Here is a 13936-nt window from a genome sequence, read left to right as displayed (position 1 = left end):
CACCATCCGATGCTGTCTAGCTACACTGTCCCCGCCAACACCTTACAGTCTCAATCTCCTTCAGGTTGCATCTCCTGCATAGCACATAGTCCACCTGTGTGCACCTTCCTCCACTCTTATACGTCACCCTATGATCCTCCTTCTTCTTAAAATATGTGTTCACCACTGCCATTTCCATCCTTTTAGCAAAATCTACCACCATCTGCCGTCCACATTCCTCTCCTTAAAACCATACCTACCCATCACCTCCTCATCACCTCTGTTCCCTTCCCCTACATGCCCATTAAAGTCTGCCCCAATCACCAATCGTTCTTTCCTAGGTACATCATCTACCACTTCATCTAATTCACTCCAGAATCTTTTCTTCTCCTCCATCTCACAGCCAACTTGTGGAGCATAGGCACTGATGACATTTATCATCACTCCTTCAACTTCCACCTTCATGATCATCACCCTATCAGAAACTCTCTTCACCTCCACTACACTCTTACTGTACTCTTCCTTCAGAATCACCCCTACACCATTTCTCTTCCCATCCACACCATGATAAAACAGTTTAAACCCACCTCCAATGTTCCTGGCCTTACTCCCTTTCCACTTGGTCTCCTGAACACACAGCATATCTATCTTTCTCCTCTCCATCATATCAGCTATCTCTCTCCCTTTACCCATCATAGTACCAACATTTAAAGTACCAACCCGAACCTCTACTCTCCTACACTGCTCCTTTTCCTGCCGTCTCTGTAGACGTCTTCCTCCTCTCCTTCGGCCAACAGTAGCCCAATTTCCACCGGTACCCTGTTGGCTAACGATACCTGTGGCAGTCGTTAACCCGGGCCTCGACCGATCCGGTATGAAATTCTCATTTGTGAATCGCATATTTGATTTGGCACATGTTTTACGCTGGATGCCCTTCCTAACGCAACCCTTCCTATTTACCCGGGCTTGGGACCGGCACTAAGAGTGCACTGGCTTGGGTTACTACTACTACTAATAATAATAATAATAATCATCTTCATAATAATAAGAACCGTGTTTTGATTGGCGCTTTATCTGCTTATCACCAACATACAGTTTCAGAAATTATGATTACGTGACATAGCCTAAAGCAACAATGATCTGTTTGATTCACAGAATTATATCAGACCAAGTAAGAAAGACACTTCTGTTTTAGAACAAACTCCGACCCCATATGCACAGCTCTCACAAAACATCTGAACAGTCTGTAGTTAATGTATGTCTGAGGACAGATTATGCCATATTATAGTTACAAACAGAGCGCACGCTCTAACCTGATTGGCGGCTTGCTGTGTGTTTGACCAGTTAAGCTTTTATCCATTAATAAATAAAAAGAAACAACTGATTTCACAAAATATAGTTGAGTCAAAAGTAAGATATTTGATTTTAAAATGTAGTGAAGTAAAAGTCTCCTTAAATGGAAATACTTCAGTATATTACATATACGTTCTGCTCAAGTAAAGCAACGAAATACATTTACTTTGTTACTGTCCACCACTGGTTACTACTTCATAGAAACGTAGCAATGTAGCAGCAAAGGCATTGTCAGGTTTTAGTTGTGAGTGGAGAGGAAGCAGGTTGTACTGCAAGCAGAAAACTCTGATTCTAACCTGTGTGATGCTTTTGGTGATTGTTGTAACTGTAGAGACAGAGCTGGCTGAGTTGACACAAAGCAAACAAGCATGCAAACATGGGGTGTATTTCTGGATGATAAACATTTGTGTGAGGCAGATGGATTTTAGATCTCATAGCTTAAGTCAAGTTTTAATCTTATCGAGGACAAGCTAATTGTTAGATTAACATGTATGTGCATAATAAATTGGGTTTTCTTTTTAAAATAGGCATTATTTCAAAATATATTTTGACAATAATAAGTTATAATTTATATGAAAATAGTTTTGCTAACGGTCATTAAACCTTGTGTTGCTACAAATGGGAAAGTTTGCAAACTTTATAATACTTATTTTCCATTCATGCAAACTATTTAATCTGATATTGGATTTTGCCATCAAAAGCATCAGAAAGCATGACAAACACCTACACTGGAACACTGTTTTAAATATTTTTAACCTCTTAGTCGTCAGCACCGCACCAGCACGACGATATCCCATTGTATGCATTGTTGCTGTTCATGTTGTAGAAATGGACTAAGAAGTGACATAATATTACTAAATAGATTTGGGCAATGACTGCTGATAAAAAAACACAATTGATTAACTTTAAACGATTTATTTAATAAACAAAACATTTAATATTTTACATTAAAATTTTAAAAATGTAACAAATTTAAAACAAACAATTCCAGCAAAACAGCAAATGGGTGTTGGGGATTTTATGGTGAAATCTCCCTAAAAACAAATACAAAAAGAAAAGACATCTAAATGTAGTAATAAAACAGTTTCCCTTAGTATGTGGACAGCAGCAGAGTCACTGCACTACAACATCATTACATTTCTGTAGATTAGTTTTTAGTTATATCCAAAATTCTTTTAATAAAATCCATTATTTTCTATATAAGAAACATACATTTCATAAGAAACCATACTGATAGCAAACATAAAAATATATAAAATTTACTACTTTTTACACAGGTTTAAACATGGGAAAGTTCTAATTTGTGTGTGTGTGTGAATTTATACATACAGTGCATGCATATATATATATATATATATATATATATATATATATATATATATATATATATATATAATATGATATGCAGACAATTAACAGTTTCATTCTGTTGTTCTTGATTTTTTTTTCTCTTCTTAATATGTACAATGTCCCACGATCATAACAATAGTGCTTACATTTAGTTCTTATTTAATTTTTTATTTTAAATTTTGGTGGACACACAAATAAATGTATTACCTCTCGTTCGACCTCCAACAGCTCCAGAGCGAAATGGACACAGTTGTATTCCAGGATATTGTATGCAGGTCTTCTTTTCTTCGCTATACACACTTTTTCAATAAAGTTACCCGGAATCCCATTCTCCTTCCTGTAGACCACAAACTTGTCGTCTTCACAGAACACCTCCAGATCTAATTTTCCCACTTCTCCATGACCAACAAGGGACTGGGAGGAAAATGTTTGTTGTTTTGCTGGAAAAAATATATGGTATTTAATGTTATATAGTATTATAAATACAGTGGAACCCTGTTATGTCAAGGGCCTAGGGCAGGGGTGGCCAACCCGCGGCTCGCGAGCCGCATGCGGCTCTTTGGCCGGTTTCATGCGGCTCTTACGTTCATATCGATTTTTGTGTGTTTGATTTTTAATGTGCGTGTTCACTTTGCTTAAGTTCAATACGGTATTTTTAAGACTTAAATGAGCTTGCCCCTACTGGGAAACTTTGCGGTATATCAGACCTTGGCATGAGGCCAATCATAAATTACAGGGATGCACCGAGAATTTTCAGAAATACCTAAATCACCGAAACAACACGGCAGAAACACAATTGTAATGATGCAATAAAAAAGCGCAGCCAGCACACGGTTATCTGGAGAAGAGCCAACATGTCTACGGTGTGCGGAGAGCGATGTGCAAAACATGCAATGCTGAAATTTCAAGAGGGGGTGTATCTGCAAAGAGTTTCTCCAAGTCGGGTTAAATTTATCACCTGAAATCCAAACATCCCGATTGCCTTCTAAATATGAGAAGAACGCGGCGCAGAACAGTAAAGTCAATCCGAGCATGCGCACTCCGTCTGTAGTGGACGTTTTTAAAAAGGCAGGAAAGTTTTCCAGTGATGGTGCCAAGGCAAAAGGCATAACAAAAAAAAATATGGATTTCAATGCCTTTTGAATTGAATTTTCATTTCGGTGCATCCATGAAATATTATCGTTGGTGTGGCCCTCTGACACATTTCAGGTTTCTCATGTGGCCCCTTGTAAAAATTAATTGCCCCCCCTGCGGTATATTCATCTCACGCACATGCGCATTTGACGAAAATACCGTATTGAACCCAAGCGAAGTGAACACCCACATAAAAAAAAAACACAAAGTCTGTGTTTTCTACCCTGAAACACGTGAAATCAAAGCATCAATCTGTTCTGACTGACACCCATGTGAAAGAATTGCTTCGAGTGGCAACAACAGAATACGAGGTAGATTTGAAGGGGATTGTTCAAGGCAAGGATGCCAAAAGTCCCACTAAGTAACATGCATAGTCAAAGAAAAACACTATTGTAAATTATTATATTTTTGTTTGTGGACTTGGTTAAACAGAGTTTGTGTGTGTGAGACAGTGCACACAATGTTCATTGTTGAAAATGACTGGCCTGTGGTCTTGGAACTTTAGGATTCAATTTCTGTCATTATCATGTTGGTGTGTGACATTTACTATAAATTTGGCTGGGCAGAGGTGTGTGTGTGTGTGTGTGTGTGTGTGTGTGTAAGAGGAAGGGATGGGTGATGTTCATGTGTGCCTATGTGTATGATGTGGCTCTTTGCGGTAACACATTAAAAAATGTGGCTCTCGGTCTCTGACTGGTTGGCCACCCCTGGCCTAGGGGGACGCCAAAATGCGTCGAGATAACCGATGATCGAGATAATCAAAACCCAATATGGCGGCAATATATTAACGTGCTTGAAATTTCTTTATGTACATGATGTGCGTTATTAAATGAGAATGTGCATGCACGTGTTTTTTGAGGTTTTTTTACACAACAGCGTTGCCGCGATTTGATTGATTGGTCATGCGGATCGAGATAACCTGTAATGCGGCTAAGGAGGCGGAAGCCAAAGTAAACGTAAACAGAGTTTATTGAGAATACTTAGGAGATAATCCACCAATACTTGTAGCGAAGCAGTAATATCAAGTGGTGCGCTCCGGGTGCGCGGTCCACGAAGTTCTGTGAAAGCAGAGACAGATCGTGTAGAGAATCCACGGATCCGCGCTATGGAAAGCGCAGCGCTGGGCAGCAACGGATAAACGTGGTGCAAACAGCGTGAACATGGAAAACACCAGGATCGGGGTAATCCGGGGTGCCGTTGAGAGAATGCGGAGTCAGAGCAGAAGGGTACGTAGCGGGATACGTATACGCGATTACACAGACCGCCATGAACCAACACATACGATCATGCACAAACAATAACGGGCCGCGAGTGTGTGGAGGTGAGGGGCTTAAATAGGAGATAGGATAAGTGAGCGAATGAGAGTCAGGTGTGTGTGATCAGCATGACTGCGACGAAAAGAAGCAGGGTGCTTCGGGGAATGCCACCGCCGAAGGGGGCGTGGCAGGGGGATTCCTGACATAACCGACGTTAGGTGGCAAATTTGCCCCCCCCTTGTGCTCGAGATATTAGGGTTCGGCGACATAAAGGAATCGACATAACTGATTAAAAAATGCTAAGACAAAGTGGGAATTTGCCGGTTCCACTTCAAAAACGTTGACTTAATAGGGTTGGCGTGTTAACCGAGGTCGAGATAAGTGGGTTCCACTGTAGTTGTTTGTTTTTCCATGTTTATTGTGATGCTACAGAAATGAAGGGGGCTGAGATAGACAGAAGCAGTTAAGTGTTAAATGGCCACATAAACATGGAATTCAGTACAAGGGCAATCATCTCTACATTGTGATTTTATGATTAGAATTTAAATGTTTAATGTTATTTTAAAAAGAAGCCTGAGATGCTGTAATGTATACACCCATATATTAATTTAAATAAATATTAAATTGTTGTGTCATTATTTATATTGAAAATTACATGGAGAGTTAGAGATTTACATGTAAAATTAATGATCTCCTGGACCACTTCACAGCAGTAAACGCCAGCATGATGGTATCCTAGGCTTGATCCCCCGCAACGGCTTCCTCTTTTTACCAGGAACAGGTCTCCAAGCTTTAGGTCTAACGTCAATTCCTGATCATGCCGTTAGATTATTGCGAACCCTTCCGGTGCACATCCAAGGGCGATCAAAAACGTGTCCTACAAAAGAATTTACCGACCACAGGGAATATTGTCAGCTAAAAGTGTAAAACTGTGTCTAAGGATTGTGCATTAACACAAACATTCATAATGTCTAATCATGTCTACTTATTTTTTCAAATGTACTTTATTTTAATACATATTTATCTAAACAAATCCTGCTTAGGATACGTAAACAACTACAGCAATAAAATTTTTATAAAATCTATAATGTAGCATTCTGTACTATCTTCTTAACATCAATAAAACAAAGTATATTTTCATACTGAATTTGAATCGAGTCTGAATTACTAGTTACTGCCAGTCTATTTGTGTGAGTTTGTGGTTTCAGGGGCTGCTGTAACTATAAAGTCAGGGCTTGGTGAGTTTCCACACAACACACAATCATTTACATGGCCGTAGTTTTTGCAGATTCTAAACATTGTTGCAATTTTTGACCCTTAATAAGATAATACAATTTAATTCATTTTAGTTTTTAAACTGATTTGTCAACATTTAATAATGTATTTTTAATATATAAATATATGTATAATAGAGTTTTTGGAAATGTATTAATATACCTCACTCTCCTGGGTGTTCTTCTGGAATATTTAAAATATGCTCATTCTAAATAAAGTTCTGAATCAGAGTAGTGCAGTTGTGGGCCGTCAGTGCCAGCAAGTTCTTCTCTGCTGGCCTAAACATTATCAGAAGCACTGATCTACAATCAAAAAATAAATTCTAATATTAGTTCAATGAAATTGTGTTAATTTATTCCCAACAATTTATTCTCTTTATTTCGTAGAGTTTCTCTTGGCTGCACTGCTTCCCGTATGTGAATGTTAGATTTTTCTTTTTCTATTTGCTGCCATGTCAATCTAATCTGGCCAGGGCCTTCAGAATCAGTAGTGTTGGCCGATGTACCTTAGACTATATTAGACTATATTATTATATTAGACTATATTATTAATCATTAAATTGCACACAGTTTAAATATTCTTGTTTTTGGTTGAAATACATTTTATTATATTTGAATTAGGTTTTTAAAAATGCTTACCTATGTGTTTTCTGACCAGATGTCTGACACCTTTTTTCCATGGCCAGTATGTCAATGTCTGGTTTTGGGTCTTGTGCTGAGGCAATCCATAGAACAGCATGGAGGTTGTCATCAGTGATTCTTAATCTGTGCTTGGTCTTGTTTAGATTCATGATTGAAAACATCTGCTGGCACAGATAGGTGCTCCCAAACATAGACAGAACACGGGCAGCATGAAGTCGAAGCTGTGGCATCAAACCAGGGGGCAGGTGATGGTAAAAGTCCTGGATTGCAGCATCCTGGAACTTTGCTCTCAGGCCACTATCGCTTTGAAGCTCTATCAACTCCGTCTGAAGATGTTGGGGTGCAGTGCAGACGTCGGTGGTGAAAGGATTGGGAAAGATGGCAAAGCCTGAGTGCTGTCCTCTAAAGTCAGAGAAGCGCCAATCAAACTTATTAATTAACCGGCTCAGTTTGGTAGCTAGCTGAGTACATGAAAAAGTACCAGGAAATGCAGCTGAGATGCTCCTGACAAACAGGAAAGTGGGCAAGATTGTCCTGTTTCATTTGGAACATCCACAAATCAAGTTTATGCTGGAAAGCTGTGATCATGTCGGACATCTGGGTGATGACTTTCTTACGGACTTCTCCACCGCTTCAAAAATGTTTCGTCCTGTTGTCCCATACATGGCAACTACATCCAACAGCTCCTCAGTGACAGAAAGGTCCAACTTGATGCCTCTAATAAAAATGGATAGCTGCGCTGTATTGATGTTGTCTGTGCTTTCATCAAAAGCTAATGAAAACTATGTAGCTGCGTGTCTCTTCTGCCAGCTGTGTTGCCAGGTTTTCCTGCTAGTTCCTTAACTCGGTCCACAATGGTGTTTCTTGATAAACTGACATTTTTAAAAGTCTGTATCTGGTCGGGACACACTTGCTCACAGACCTTCAGCATACACTGCTTTAAAAAAATGCACCCTCTGAAAAAGACTTTGCAGCGCAAGCAATTTCTTCAGCCACAATAAAGCTAGCTTTTACTGCCGCATTGTTTTTGTTTGTGGCTCTCTTGAACGCATCCTGCGATCGAAATTTGCCTTTTAATTATTGCACAATTCTTTTGTTTTTCTTGAAGTCTCACTTTGCCATACTTCGCGTGTTTGGTGTCAAAATGCCACCGTAGATTGTACTCTTTGACAACCGCCACTGCCTCATAAAACAAAAGGCATACCGGTTTTTCTCCTTGAAGCACGGACATATATTCGCCTTCCAATCTTTCTTGAAACAGCCTTCCATCTGCATCAGTTTTTCTCTTCCTGGACATTTTGGAATCGTTGTATTTCTTAATTCGGAAAATGGCACTGATGTGGAAACCCTGCAATCTAGAGGTGGGATGACATCACTTAATGGGTAACATGATCAGCATGCATTATGGGAAATGTAGTTTATAAATGTAGTCAATGCACCCTTTTGCACCCAAAGCAGTAGCCACATAACTCACAGCAAGCTCTATAAAATGTGGTATGATTGACTAATGATTAACATTATTAAGAAACACTGAAATGTGAGCTGATCGAAATTAGATTCAGATTGAGTTCACACTTGTATTCTTAAGAATCCAGGATGTAAATATTTACCTTACAAAAGCTGTAGTACTATTAAAATATCATTAAATGCAGTTTTAAAAATTCTTATTCATACAATATCCATTTGACTACTTTTATAACATAAAATGATTAAAGGCTCTAGAAATAATGTAAACCTACAAAACATCAACACACAACACTACAGCAATCTTTTAAACATGATTAAGTACTGCCCTGAAAAAACTATTTCACATAATAGATTTCTACATATTCTACAACACAAATTACTAACTCCATTTACTAAAATAACCTAGTTAAAAGGTTTAGATACCCCAAATGCTTAATACTGTCTGATGTTACATGAAAGATGAACGTTCTGTTTTTGTTGTTCATTACTCTCATTTGATTTGAGACATTAAACAAAGTCCACCAGGTCCTGAACATGCTTTGAATTTTCAGCATCCAAATATCTGACCATGACCCTCATCTTTTAACACTAAGGACAATAATAAGACTCATACACAACTATTACCCGAGTCTCTCAAATGTCCACATTATTTAAAAACAAATTTCCAAATTTATTCAGTCAGTGGTAGAAAGGGGATAAATATGCAGAACATGTCAAAAAGCAAATAACGTGCAAGAACTGGTTTAATTTTTTTATACGTTTTAAATTTCAGATTAAACAAGACACTTGTGAACAATAATCACAAAACAGAAATGTTTATGATTTATGTAATATCATACAGTAATTAGCATCTAAGGTATCAACTTTTGAACTGGACTATTTTTGTAAACTGAGTTATTAGTCTGTGTTGTGGAAAATATGTAAAAACGTATACTTACCACACACAATAATGCAAGGTGTCACAGGCAGGTTTTCCAACTCTACATCCTTTGCGAGGCTTGTCTCTTCTACATAATGAAGAAGCTTATCTTTCTCATCAAAATAGGAGAGAAGTAGAAGAATCATGTCTTTCACATTCTTGGAGCAACCATTTTTCTGTCCTGTACATTTTTGTGATAGCCTGTGCGAGATGCTTGTTCTTGATTGCACAAACATTCCTCATGAATGATAAAATCATCTTTGCATCATGCTTATGCGTCATGAAAGCAAGGACCGGATACATGCTACTCGTGTTTAAAATCACACACTGATTAAAAAACAGTTTAATCCAACTTACCAATGTGCCCATACACATTTATCTTAAAGAATATTTCTACCAATTTGTAGTTCAGCCCCAACAATGCTTCGCAAGTATTGCAATTTCGCCACTGCTGAAAAGCGCGAAAGCAAATGCTGCCTGGCGCCAAGGTGCAACGTTTATTATGATTGGATGATTCTTAAAGGTTACCTTTTCTAATGCTTGTTGAATTTTTCCTACCTTAAAACACACTCCTGAGGACAGAGACAACTTCTTTCGGCTGCTCCCATTAGGGGTCGCCACAGCGGATCATCCGTCTCCATACCCCCTGTCCTCTACATCTGTCTCTTTCACACCAACTACCTGCATGTCTTCCCTCACCACATCCATAAACCTCCTCCTTGGCCTTCCTCTTTTCCTCCTTCCTGGTGGCTCCATCCTCAGCATTCTCCTTCCAATATAATTCATGTCCCTGCTCTGCACATGTCCAAACCATCTCAATCTCACCTCTCTCACCTTGTCACCAAAACATCCTACATGGGCCGTCCCTCTAATAATCTTATGTCTAATCCTGTCCATCGTCGTCACTTCCAACAAAAACCTTAACAACTTCAGTTCTGCTACCTCCAGCTCCGCCTCCTGTCTTTTACTCAATGCCACTGTCTCTAATCCATACATCACAGGTCTCACCACAGTCCTATAAACTTTCCCTTTCATTATTGCAGATACCCTACTATCACAAATCAATCCTGTCACTCTTCTTCAACCACGCCACCCTGCCTGCACTCTTTTCTTCGCTTCTCTAACACACTCTCCATTACTTTGCTATGTTGACCCCAGGTACCTGAACTCCTCCACCTTCTCCACCTCTTCTCCCTGCAACTGCACCACTCCACTGCCCTCCCTCCCATTTACACACATGTACTCTGTCTTACTCCTACTGACTTACATTCCCCTTCTCTCCAGCGCATATCTCCATCTCTCCAGGCTCTTCACAACCTGTTCACTAATCTCACCACAAATCACAATATCATCTGCAAACATCATAATCCAGGGAGACTCCTGTCTGACCTCGTCCATCAACCTGTCCATCACCACTGCAAACAGGAAAGGGCTCAGGGCCGATCTTTGATGCAGTCCAACCTTCACCCTGAACCATTCTGTCTTTCCTACTGCATCTCACAGCCGACTTGTGGAGCATAGGCACTGATGACATTCATCATCATCCCTCCAACTTCCACCTTCACGATCATCACCCTATCAGAAACTCTCTTCACCGCCACTACACTCTTACTGTACTCTTCCTTCAGAATCACCCCTACACCATTTCTCTTTCCATCCACACCATGATAGAACAGTTTAAACCCACCTCCAATGTTCCTGGCCTTACTCCCTCTCCACTTGGTCTCCTGAACACACAACATATCTACGTTTCTGCTCTTTATCATATCAGCTATCTCTCTCCCTTTACCAGTCATAGTACCAACATTTAAAGTACTAACCCGAACCTCCACTCTCCTACACTTCTCCTTTTCCTGCTGTCTCTGTAGACGTCTTCCTCCTCTCCTTCTCCACCGTCGGCTAACGATACCTGTGGCGGTCGTTGTTAACCCGGGCCTCGACCGATCCGGTATGAAATTCTGATTTGTGATCTGCATATTTGATTTGGCACATGTTTTACACTGGATTCCTAATGCAACCCTCCCCATTTATCCGGGATTGGGACCGACACTAAGAGGGCACTGGCTTGTACCTTCCTAATGGCTGGGTTTCCTAAGGACGGAGACAAAACAGATAATTGAAATTTCAGAAATATCATTTCACACACCCTAAAAATGTTTAAATCAATTTTAATTACAGCAAAACAATATTTCAGTTCTCAAAATCAAATAGACAAATGTCAAGGTGGACATTTTTAAGCGTTTTAGGCAGACAATTTAAGCAATCAATTTTTTTTAGAAGTCGTTATATTAGAACTTTACACAGACAAAGATGATTTTATCAGACATATGTTAAAAATTTTTTTATGTCCTCTGTCCTGCATTGTGGTTTTCAATTGCACACTGCACAGGGGTGTCAAATATGTTTATGTATTTGTAATAAGATATGTTAGGAGGGCAATTCCATGAAACATCCTTACAATTAAAAAATTTAAGTTTTTACCAAAGGTGTTTTGACATCCATAACATGTTTTTTTCCTTTTAGTAAAATAGAAAGACAAAATTTGAATTTTTTTTAAATGGCAAGTAATACAGTATATTGTTAATTTTACTGCAATAAACCATATTTTTATATGTTTTTAACTGTTAAATTTATGGTCTTACTCTGTAAAACTAATTACAGTTTTTTCACTGTAAATTCTAGTTATTGCAAGTTTTGTGAAATACGGTTTTATCCTGTAGCATTTATACAGTATTTTACTGTTAAATTTACGGGCATTTTTTATACAGTACAGAATGCTACATTATATATTTTATTAACATTTTATTGCTGTAGTTGTTTACGTATCCAAAGCAGGATTTGTTTAAATAAATGTTTTAAAATGAAGTACATATTGAAAAATAAGTAGACATGATTAGACATTATGAATGTTTGTGTTAATGCACAATCCTTAGTCACAGTTTTACACTTTTAGCTGAAAATATTCCCTGTGGTGGGTAAATTCTTTTGTGGGACAAGTTTTTGATCACCCGCGGATGTGCACCGGAAGGTTTTACAACAATCAAACGGCATGATCAGGAATTTAAAAGAGTCAAAAGAGTGAGCCGTTGCAGGGGATCAAGCTTTGGATATTATCATGCTGGTGTTTGCTGCAGTGAAGAGGTCCAGGATATCATTCATTTTAGACATAAATCTCTAACTCTCCATGTAATGCTCAATATAAATGACACAACAATTTAATATTTATTTACCTTAATATATGGGTGTACAACATTACAGCATCAGGCTTATTTTTAAAATAACATTAAACACCTAATTCAGGGGTGGCCAACCAGTCAGAGATCGAGCGCCACATTTTTTTTTTTACAGTGTTACCGCAAAGAGCCACATCATACACATGGGCACACATGAACATCACCCATCCCTTCCTCTAACACACACACACACACACACACACACACACACACACACACACACACACACACACACACACACAGCTCTGCTCAGCCAGATTTATAGTAAATGTCACACACCAACATAATGACAGAAATTGACTCCTACAGTTTTAAGACCACAGGACAGTCATTTTCAACAATGAACATTGTTTGCACTGTCTCACACACAACTCTTAGTTTAAATAAGTCCACAAACAAAAATATAATTTACAAGCGTTTACAGCGTTTTTCTTTTACTATGCATGTTACTTAGTGGGACTTTTGGCATCCTTGCCTTGAACAATCCCCTTCAAATCTGCCTCGTATTCCGTTGTTGTCATTAGAAGCAATTCTTTCACATGTGTGTCAGTCAGAACAGATCGATGCTTTGATTTCATGTGATTGAGTGTAGAAAACACAGACTGTTTGTGGGGTTTTTTTTATGTGCGTGTTCACTTCGCTTGAGTTCAATACGGTATTTTCGTCAAATGTGCATGCGCGCGAGATGAATATACCGCAAAGTTGCCCAGTACGGGTAGGGGCAAGATCATTTAAGTCTTAAAAATACCGTATTGAACTCAAGCGAAGCGAACACGCACATTAAAAAAAACACAAACACAATACAACTTCAGAATGAACGTAAGAGCCGCATGAAACCAGCCAAAGAGCCGCATGCCACCCCTGACCTAAAGTCTAATCATAAAATCACAATGTAGAGATTATTGCCCTTGTACTGAATTCCATGTTTATGTGGCCATTTAACACAACTGCTTCTGTCTATCTCAGCCCTCTTCATTCCTGTAGCATCACAATAAACATGGAAAAACAAAACAACTAATACTATATAACATTAAAAACCATATTTTTTTCCAGCAAAACAACGCACATTTTCCTCTCAGTCACTTGTTGGTCATGGAGAAGTGGGAAGATTAGATCTGGAGGTGTTCTGTGAAGACGAAAATTTTGTGGTCTACAGGAAGGACAATGGGATTCTGGATAACTTTATAGAAAAAGAAGAAAAGAAGACCTGCATACAATATCCTGGAATACAACTGTATCCATTTTGATCTGGAGCTGCTGGAGGTTGAACCAGAGGTAACCTCATACTGTCCACATACTGAGGGAAAATGTTTTATTACTATATTTAAT

The 13936-nt window shown here is 38.8% G+C and overlaps 1 pseudogene; it reads right to left on the bottom strand.

Annotated features, from left to right (window-relative positions):
• Nucleotides 1-2231: 2231 nt before the first annotated feature.
• On the bottom strand, nt 2232-10074 carry LOC124384252 (annotated as a pseudogene).
• Between the last annotated feature and the right edge of the window lie 3862 nt (nt 10075-13936).

Source organism: Silurus meridionalis, chromosome 4 (genome assembly GCF_014805685.1).
Source record: "Silurus meridionalis isolate SWU-2019-XX chromosome 4, ASM1480568v1, whole genome shotgun sequence".
Classification (NCBI taxonomy): domain Eukaryota; kingdom Metazoa; phylum Chordata; class Actinopteri; order Siluriformes; family Siluridae; genus Silurus; species Silurus meridionalis.
The sequence above is the reverse complement of the archived record's forward strand: the minus strand, read 5'-3'. Positions and strand labels throughout refer to the sequence as shown.